This window comes from Pogona vitticeps, chromosome 1 (genome assembly GCF_051106095.1).
Source record: "Pogona vitticeps strain Pit_001003342236 chromosome 1, PviZW2.1, whole genome shotgun sequence".
Classification (NCBI taxonomy): Eukaryota; Metazoa; Chordata; class Lepidosauria; order Squamata; family Agamidae; genus Pogona; species Pogona vitticeps.
Window position 1 is genome coordinate 241,892,362 of NC_135783.1, and position 8,983 is coordinate 241,901,344.

Consider the following 8,983-nt stretch of genomic DNA (forward strand, 5'->3'; position numbering starts at 1 on the left):
GCTGCCCTTGCCGGAACCTAGGCCATCACAACGGGAAGCGCTTCCCTTGCCACACTGGTGGCTCATGACTCTTCCAGCCACTGATCTTAAGCACTCGTTTGTAGGCCAACTCTCTTCCCTCTTAGAGCGTCAGGGTCTGGCAATAGTTCCTGGCTCATGCTTGTGACTTGTGGAGTCCCAGTGAGGTCTCATTGCCCCACATTCCTGACAGCTCACCCCCTTGGTCCTAGGATGCAAAAAGAAGATGGTGTGTACCAATTGTGGAGTAAGGACATCCTTCCATGCAACTTGCACCTGCTGGAATGCGGCTGTTCCACCCAGCTGATAAAGGCACAGAAGCTTTATCCTCTTTTGCTTCTAGCCAACCTACTTCCATACATCTCTCAGTGAGTCTTTTTTTTAAATTCTTCTAGCCGGCAGGATGGGCTAGGGCTACTCTTGCCATGCAGCCACAGACACCTGCTCCCATTGCACCTCTTGACAGTCATTCAGATTCTTTGTCTCTTGCTTAGGTCTTATTTGCTTCTGTTTAGTTTTCATCTACTCATTGCTCCTGTGGATGGCCCTTCCCAGGCAGACTGTCTTTCTACTGAGGTTCCCAAAGGTCTCTTCTCTTATTCTCCCTTCATGTGTCCTCTGATCCTGAACAGGCCACCTCTGAGCTTCACCTCTATGGCTTTCAGCAACAGAGATGGGAACTTGCCTACCTGCAGCTCTGAACAGGCCCATCTTTCCTGGTAGCCATCAGAAGGTATTAGAGAAACTCATCGGCCTCAGTGATCAAAAGCAAAAATTAGGCTGCAAGCCCTATTGCCTCCTACTCTGTTTTCATCTGCACCTCAGCTGCAATGAGAGTCTCATTTATTACATTTCTACTCCCTCTTTCTGCTACTGGGCACTGTTCATTACAAATTAATTAAGCTGACAAAAAAATAAACACAATAAATTAAACTGTATCATAAGCCAAATTTGTAAGATGTGACTTTGTACCCTTCCTAACAATGGCAACACTGGGAAACTGAGCACAACTCTGAAGGGAGGGCATCCCATAATCGGGTTGCCAGGCAGGAGAAAGCCCTCTTCCATGGGCCTGCTAGGCAAGCCTCTGCAGCTCTGGTTATTCTCTGAAGGGCCGCTTTTCAAAATCTTAACATCTGGTCAGATTCTTAACAAGGCAGGGGGTCCTTCAGATAGCCAGGTCCCAAGCTCCTTAGGAGTTTAAAGGTTAGCAACACCACTTTGAATTGGGCTCAAGGTTTAAGTTTTCTTTTCTTTTCCTTTTTCAGATTTTTCATTATCAGGGCCATCTGATCTCAGTAGCATCCACTAATTACTGTAGCAGCTTATCTGCTGGGTATTGCCCCTGTTGGAGGTCCTGGACCTTTTATGAAGGTAGCCCCACAGAGAGAATATTGCTGAACCATCTGCAAAATAGAGGACCATGGGGGTGTGTGTGGCAGGGGAGAAATGTGGATGGAAGGGTGTACCCTTCCCCAGTGTGGTAACTCCCCACATGTGTTGTGCTGTACATCATCTCAGGCAGTAGATCTAATCATGCTTAATGAAATGATGGACATTGTAGTCCAGCACATCAGAAGAAAATCACCAGGTGAAGGATGGAGACGAGAAACACGAGGCAGTAAGAGATGAAGTGTCTTCTCTGCTGAATTGCTTTCTTTGTGTTGTGCTACTGGTTTCCTCGACATCATTTCCCTTTCTGTCTGGCATTAGCTGCCATTTCATGTAACACAAAGAAAAGTAGGATGGTACAGATTTATTTCAGTGTGAGATTTCATGGATGACAACCCATCCCCTCACATGACCAGAGTCCCATATTTGGCCTGCAGGTTTTTATGTACAGTTTATGGTTGTGGGGCCCAAATAAAATGGGGAACACAAACAGTGACAATGGCACTATTAATACAGGTGATACCCTATGTGGTGTAGTGGCTAGAGTGACAGACTAGGACTTGGAAGGCCTGGGTTTGAATCTCTGCTCAGCCAGGGAAGCTCACTGGGGGTGTGGAATTAGCAAAACCATGCCTTGAATTCCCCACTTAACTTGAAAGCCCTATTAGGGTTGCTATAAGTCAATTCGAACTTTATGGCACATAACAGGAATAACTTTGTTGATTAAATAAACTTTCTTGCAAAAGGTAGAAGAATGAGCTAATGGAACTCACCTCTTAAATTGTTTATGAGATGTAAAAGATGAAGGAATAAATCCTAACAATATATCAGAGGGGGTGAGGGACAGAGATAGTTTATTTTACATATAAGAGGAAGGCAGAGACACCCCCCCCCTTTATTCACTATGCATGTACACTGCATTAAAAAGTGCCTTTTTAAGCCTCTGGTCATCTTTTCAGGTAACAGCTAGCTCTGAGTTGATTGCCAGTTTTTCTGTGACTGATGCACAATAGAACCAATTTGACCAAATCCAGCAGGGGGCAGTGATAACACACTGATTCATTTTGCTCCCCACCTATGAGACTTCTAAATTTTAATAATTTAACTGTGAGAAATCTCATTCCATATCACTGTATTAGCCTCTTGAGACACCCAGGAGTCCTCTGGCACAAAATAATGTGCATGGGGTGTATTTTTGTGGTCTAGCAGTGATTCTAGTCAATATGTATCCTACGAAACAAGCAAAAATGTTCAGAGTCTGACCAGTCAGGTGTAGGTGTGGGTGGGTGTTATTGTGAAGTAGGGCCTGAAAGTCCCATGTCAGGTGGCACGTGAGTCATATTCCTCTGGAGAACAGGAGGGAAGACAAGAAAAGGCTGAAGTACCTGGACAAGACTCTCGACCAATGATGCACTGCTTTAAAAGTGAGCGATAGAGAAGGTTCACGTAGTTTGGGACATGGCAGTGTTATCCCCAAAGATCCTTCTAGTGCTGCGATCCTGCCCTAGTTGCCTCTTTCCTGATCTTTTAGGGAAAAAAACAGGAGTCAATTCACATTTGGAAAACGGTGCAAAGAATGGCTAGGTGGAGAAACAAATGCTTTCGTAATGGAACCTGCTAACATTTGCCTACCTGCTCTGTGATGTGGAAGTGATCCGAGTGACTTTTGGATCCTGTATTTTCCAGCATAACATAGAAGAGCAGCTCTTATATTGTTACTTTAGCCCATCAGTCTTCTGCATGCCCCAGGATCTGAGGTGCATCAAGCAGAGACGAAGAATGCCCTCTGTCTTGTTCAGAGATGTTTACAGGAGGTCCAGAGAACTTGCATTTTAGATGGCACATTCTGACAATGCTGTTTACCCGACCCCCCCCCCCAATTAGTCAGGTTCCCCAATGGCCTCGATACTTGGCGGAACGCCTACTTCCACCAAGATCTACCCGTGTCACTCGTGCGAGTCAGAGGGTGAGGCTGAGGAGCCTAACGCCGAGGGAGGCCCGGAAAGAAAAGACAAGAAATCGGGCCTTCTCGGCGGTGGCTCCTCGCCTCTGGAATAACTCACCACCTGATATCCGCTTGGCTCCCTCGCTGGGTATTTTTAAAAACCAACTAAAAACACTGATGTTTCGGCAGGCCTTCCCCTCAGCCAATCCCTGTCTTTCCCTTTCTTACCTTTTCTAGTGTCTGTCCCATTTGTCTAAAGCAGTGGTTCTTAACCTTTGTTACTCAGATGCTTTTGAACTGCAACTCCCAGAAACCCCAGTTAGCACAGCTGGTGGTGAAGGCTTCTGGGAGTTGCAGTCCAAAACTCCTGAGTAACCCAAGGTTAAGAACCAGTGGTCTAAAGTTCTCCCCTTATTTTAAAATTGTTTTTATTTATATTATCATATTATTGTTGTAAGCCACCTAGAGTGGTCTTAATCGACTAGATAGGTGGGATATAAATAAGATAAATAAATAAATAAATAAATAAATACAGAGGCATACTGCTTTCAGTACCAGAGATAAAATATAGACAGTGCAACCAGTAGGTATTGAGATGCTTCCTCCTCTACAGCTGGTTTTAAACCTGCACAGTTTGGCAACCATCTCTGTGTATTGTAGTGGAAATTTCATAGTTTAGTTGTGTAAAGAAGTCCTATCTTTTGTGTGTCCAGGTACTTAGCAGCATGTGCAGCTAGAATTAAACAGTCAGATCTTCATACCGGAAAGAGGACAAGTGCCGTGAGTCAAATCAGACAAACCTCCCCTTTGATGGCTGCCTCTAGCTGTCTGACACTTAGCAGAAAGTGTGGATATATTCTTCCCCTATTCTGCTTACAGTTACATTGGTCTGTTAATAGAAATAGGCTGAAAACTCTGCTTCATAGCTATGGACTGAAATGTTTAGCATTCATACCATGTTCACTCCAATGAACACTGGATATAAACTTAGCCTTGGACTGCAATGGGTCGAAACCTGTACTCTGCCAAGATGTCCACTGTGGGACCTTGGACTCCTCATAGTTTCTCAACCTGCTCAACCTTGCAGGGTTGCTGTGTGGAAATCTAGGGGGAAAAGCCATCTGGGTACAACTGTGTGCTGCCTGGCAGACAGGTTGGACACAAAACTGAGAAAGCCATGTAGAAACATACACAAAAATTCAGAAGATCTCCCTCTGATTTCCAGGGGACTCCAGATTTTGGTTTCATTCCTGGTTAAGGAGGCAACACTTAGGCAAACTACAAGGGTCACATTGGGACTGGGCGGTAGGAGAGAAAAACTGTGGCTGTCCACATGTTGATGGATTCCAATTCCCATCAGTCTTATAGAAAAAAGTAGGAAGAGAATGTTAAAAGGCTACTTATTTTGCACTACAACTCCCTGAATCACCCAGACAGCTTTTCTGAAAGTCTGGAAACCCTACATTTTCTGTAAGGAAAAGAAGTATAGAATTGCAGGCTATGAAGGAAAAATAGCTGTGAGTAAAAGAAAGAAATCAGAGAGAGATATAGAAGGAGTTTGAGTTGAGCTGAAAATGATTCCAAAGCTGGCCAGTTCCTCAGCTTCAGTCTCAACCTCAATAATCTGTCTGTATGTCTGTCTCTCTCTCAGAATGCAACTAGCCAGTAATATCAGCTGCAAGAAGAAAACGGAGAGCAACAGGAAGGCAAAGAAACAAATAAGATTTTCCGGAAGTGCCAATAACTCACAACACAAAGAGGTTGAAAAGTTTGTTGATTGCTTGTGTTGGCAGATGGCATCAGAGAACTTTAGAGATTATTTTAGGTAATCTGGGTAAACCAGAGTGATGACAGACAACATCACTGTGGGTGATGCTTTACAGTCATTCCACCAACAGAGAATAGCTGGTGTTGAGGTACCAGGGGCTGCAAAACTGCTGGGAGTGCAACCAGCCCTGAACCCGCTTGGTCACTTGGGACCCAACTACAAAACATCCAAGGTTTGTGACAGGAGGCAATTTCATTCCATTCGCTCATTCAGCAATTGCAAATTCATTTCTACCTAAATGGTAGAAGAAGAGGAAGAAATCAGGGTCACAATTAACCATCTTGAGAAAATGGCCTCATCAGGCTTTTCTTATTTCCAAGTGCCATCCTGCAGCTATTTTAGCAGCGTATAAAACAGGAATGGAAAACCTTGGAGTCTGTTGTTGCTGTTGTTGTTTTTTGTTATGTGCCATTTGACTCATGGCAAGGAACCCTATGAAGGAGTGGCCCTTAAAAGGTCCTGTCCTTATTAGCCCTGCTCAGCTCTTGTAAACTCAAGCCTGCGACTTCCTTTAGGGAGTAAGTCCATTTTTTATTTGATCTTCCTCTTTTCCTGTTGCCTTCCACATTTCCTAGCATTTTTGTCTTTTCCAGAGAATTCTGCCTTCTCATGCTGTGCTCAAAGAAGGACAGCCTTCGTTTCAACATTTTTGTCTGCAGAGATAGTTCAGGCTTGATTTGGTCTAAAACCCACTTGTTTGTTTTTCTGGTTGTCGGTACCTGCAAAGCTCTTCTCCAGCACCACATTTCAAAGAAATCAATCCACCCCCCCGCCAGCTTTCTCCACTGTCCAGCTTTTATACCCATACATGGTGATTGGAAATATGATAAGTGTGGATGATCTTGGTCTGGGTCTCCAGTGACATCCTCACATTTGATTCTCTTTTCTAGTTCCTCCATTGCTGCCCTTTCTAGTCTCAGTCTTCTGCTGATTTCTTGGCTGCAGTCTCCATTTGAATTCTTAATTGAACCAGGGTATACAAAATCTCTAACTATTTCAATTTCTTCATTGCCAATGCTAAAGTTGTCTAGTTCTTCTGTGGTCATGATTCTGCCACTTTCCCTAACAGTCACTTCAAGTTATTGCTGCTTTCTTATAGTAAGATGGTGTTGTCTGCATATTTTAAATTATTGAATTTTCTCCCACCAGTTTTCACTCCTCCTTCATCTGAATCTAGTCTGGCTTTCCATCTGATATGTTTTGCTTACAGATTGAACAGATAAGGAGATAAAATGTACCCTTGTCTGACACCTTTCCTAGAGGAAACCATTCTGTCTCCCCATATTGTGTCCAACAGTAGCTTCTTGTCCATTTCTTCTGGTAGAAATGTGGTAGGAAAAAATAAAGACCAAAATCCTGTTGCTTAGCTTAGCATACTAAATCTCACTAGAATATGTCTATTGAATCAATGGGGATTTAGTAAGTCAATTCCTTTTCAAGTTCCATTGATTTAAATGGGGCTACAGTGATTTACTCTTGTAAAATAAGTCAATGTTAGAGTTGGCCCATTTGAACCAACAATTTATGGAGGAGTTGACTCTCCGAATCCTTGCTGAGTTAATGGGCCTAACCTTACTAGATTTACTAAACAACAGAATTTTGGTCAATGTTCTATTTTAAAAAAAGATAAACCAGGGAAGTTAGAGTTTCTTTTCAAACAAAAAGAGGAGAAATGCTTGATTGGAAAAAGTGGATGGATGCTCTACCTTCTGAGATGGTATGTAATACATGATCTTACCACAAGATGTCCCACTAATCCAACATCAGAGATTTGCAGGAGGGCTTGTCACTGTGTCCGGCCAACAATAGAGTTTGGGTGATTTATTGTATGGTTTGCTTGCAGGCTTTCTTAAAGTCACAGTAGTGGTCATAAATATCACAACAGTTTCCCCAGAGGTGCATTTCCTTTTTCCTCCATACACCTAAGGGTTTTTGATTTCTTCTGTCCCATTTTCAATTCCTATCCTTTCACTGTAGCTCCTACTATGGCTCTGGAAGACCTAGATTCCCATTGTTTTTTAAATTCCCAGGTGTGTGTGTCCTGCTGTGTCTCCATGTGTGGCACAGACAGTTGGGAGGGGACATTGGAAGCTCTCTAGCCTGTTCCTTGCTCTCAGTCTAAGAAGAATCCAATGATAGTGGCCCACAGAAGAGGCTTAGCGAAGAGACCAGTGGGAGGTGATATGAGAGCTGTCTCCAGATATCAAAAAGACGGCCACGTGGAAGATGGAGGAAGCTTGGGTTTTACTGTTCCAGAAGTCAGGTAACCTCAACAAGTGGATTAAAACAACAAGAAAGGAGAGCTCAAGAAAACGGAAGGATAAATGTTCTGAGAGTTAATGCTGCCCAGCGGTGGAACTGATTACCACAGAAAGTTGTGTGCTAACCCTTGTGAGAGTTTTAAAACAGAGATTGGATGACCAATAGCTAAAGGTTTCTTTAGCAATGGATTCCTGCATTGGCAGAGGACCCCAAGGGTCCTTTTGAACTTGGTGGTTCTGTGATTCCACTTAAGTAACTCCAGAAATAAGTGTCTCCCTGTATTTGCTGTGATTTGGGAAAGCTGATGGAACTAGGTATCCAACAACCTTTATTTGGGAAAAAAATCTTATGATTCTCTCTCTAGCAAGGTAAAGGTAAAGGTTCCCCTTGACAATTTTTGTCCAGTCGTGTTCGACTCTAGGGGGCAGTGCTCATCCCCGTTTCCAAGCCATAGAGCCAGCGTTTTTGTCCGAAGACAATCTTCCGTGATCACATGGCCAGTGTGACTTAGACATGGAACGCTGTTACCTTCCCATCGAGGTGGTCCTTATTTATCTACTTGCATTTGCATGCTTTTGAACCGCTAGGTTGGCAGGAGCTGGGACAAAGCAACGGGAGCTCACTCCGTCGCGTGGATTCGATCTTACGACTGCTTGGTCTTCTGACCCTGCAGCACACAAAGGCTTCTGCGGTTTAGCCTGCAGCGCCACCATGTCTCTAGCAAAGAGGACACTAAATTTCTTTTTTTTAAATTATCTTTAAGGAGAATGAATTCATCACTCCATGAAATACTTAACCGGGCCAAAACAGATCCAGGACACTGGGCGCCAAGTCAAAAGACATTTTCTAATATCAGATGGGGGAGCACCTTGGGACTGAGAAGTAACTCAGAATAACTTCCAGAGGTGGGGTGCATGTGGTTGTTCAGCAAAAATTATAACTCTTGTAGCCCCATACAGACTAAGCATTTTTATTATGGCAGAAACACTTATGGTCCTCAGAAGTGGGCTTTGATTTCATAAATACCTATGCTATAATAAAACCAGTTAGCCTTTAAGGCCCCACAAGACTCCCTGTTACTTTAATTCAGGATAGTTTCAGATAGGCCATGAGATCAATTTCCACGCAGCCTGAAAAGCTGTCTGGTAGGACTTACCCCTCATGAAATGGCAGAAGTTATGTGGCAGCCTTATATTGGGCTGCTGGCCCTTTATATTTTCTATCTTCTTAGCTCCTCCCCTAGCAGTTGTTGTGGTCACTGCCTGGGACCTGGCCTAGTGCTGCTCCCTGGATTTCCCAGGGCTGACGTCAATTCCCCTTGTGTGCCTTGAGTAATTGGCTCTGGCCAGATGCTCTGGCGCTGAGTGGCCAGGAGCCAAGAACCACTGAGAGCTAGGGATTATTCTGCAAGGGAGGGGAATGTAAAACACGTTTTTCCCCACATTTAATTACAATAGCCTCCCAAGCAGCTGGCTTGCCTTGAATCAGACTGTGGGCCACACTCTATTAGATCTGGAGTGTGCCTGTTGAGTGGCCAC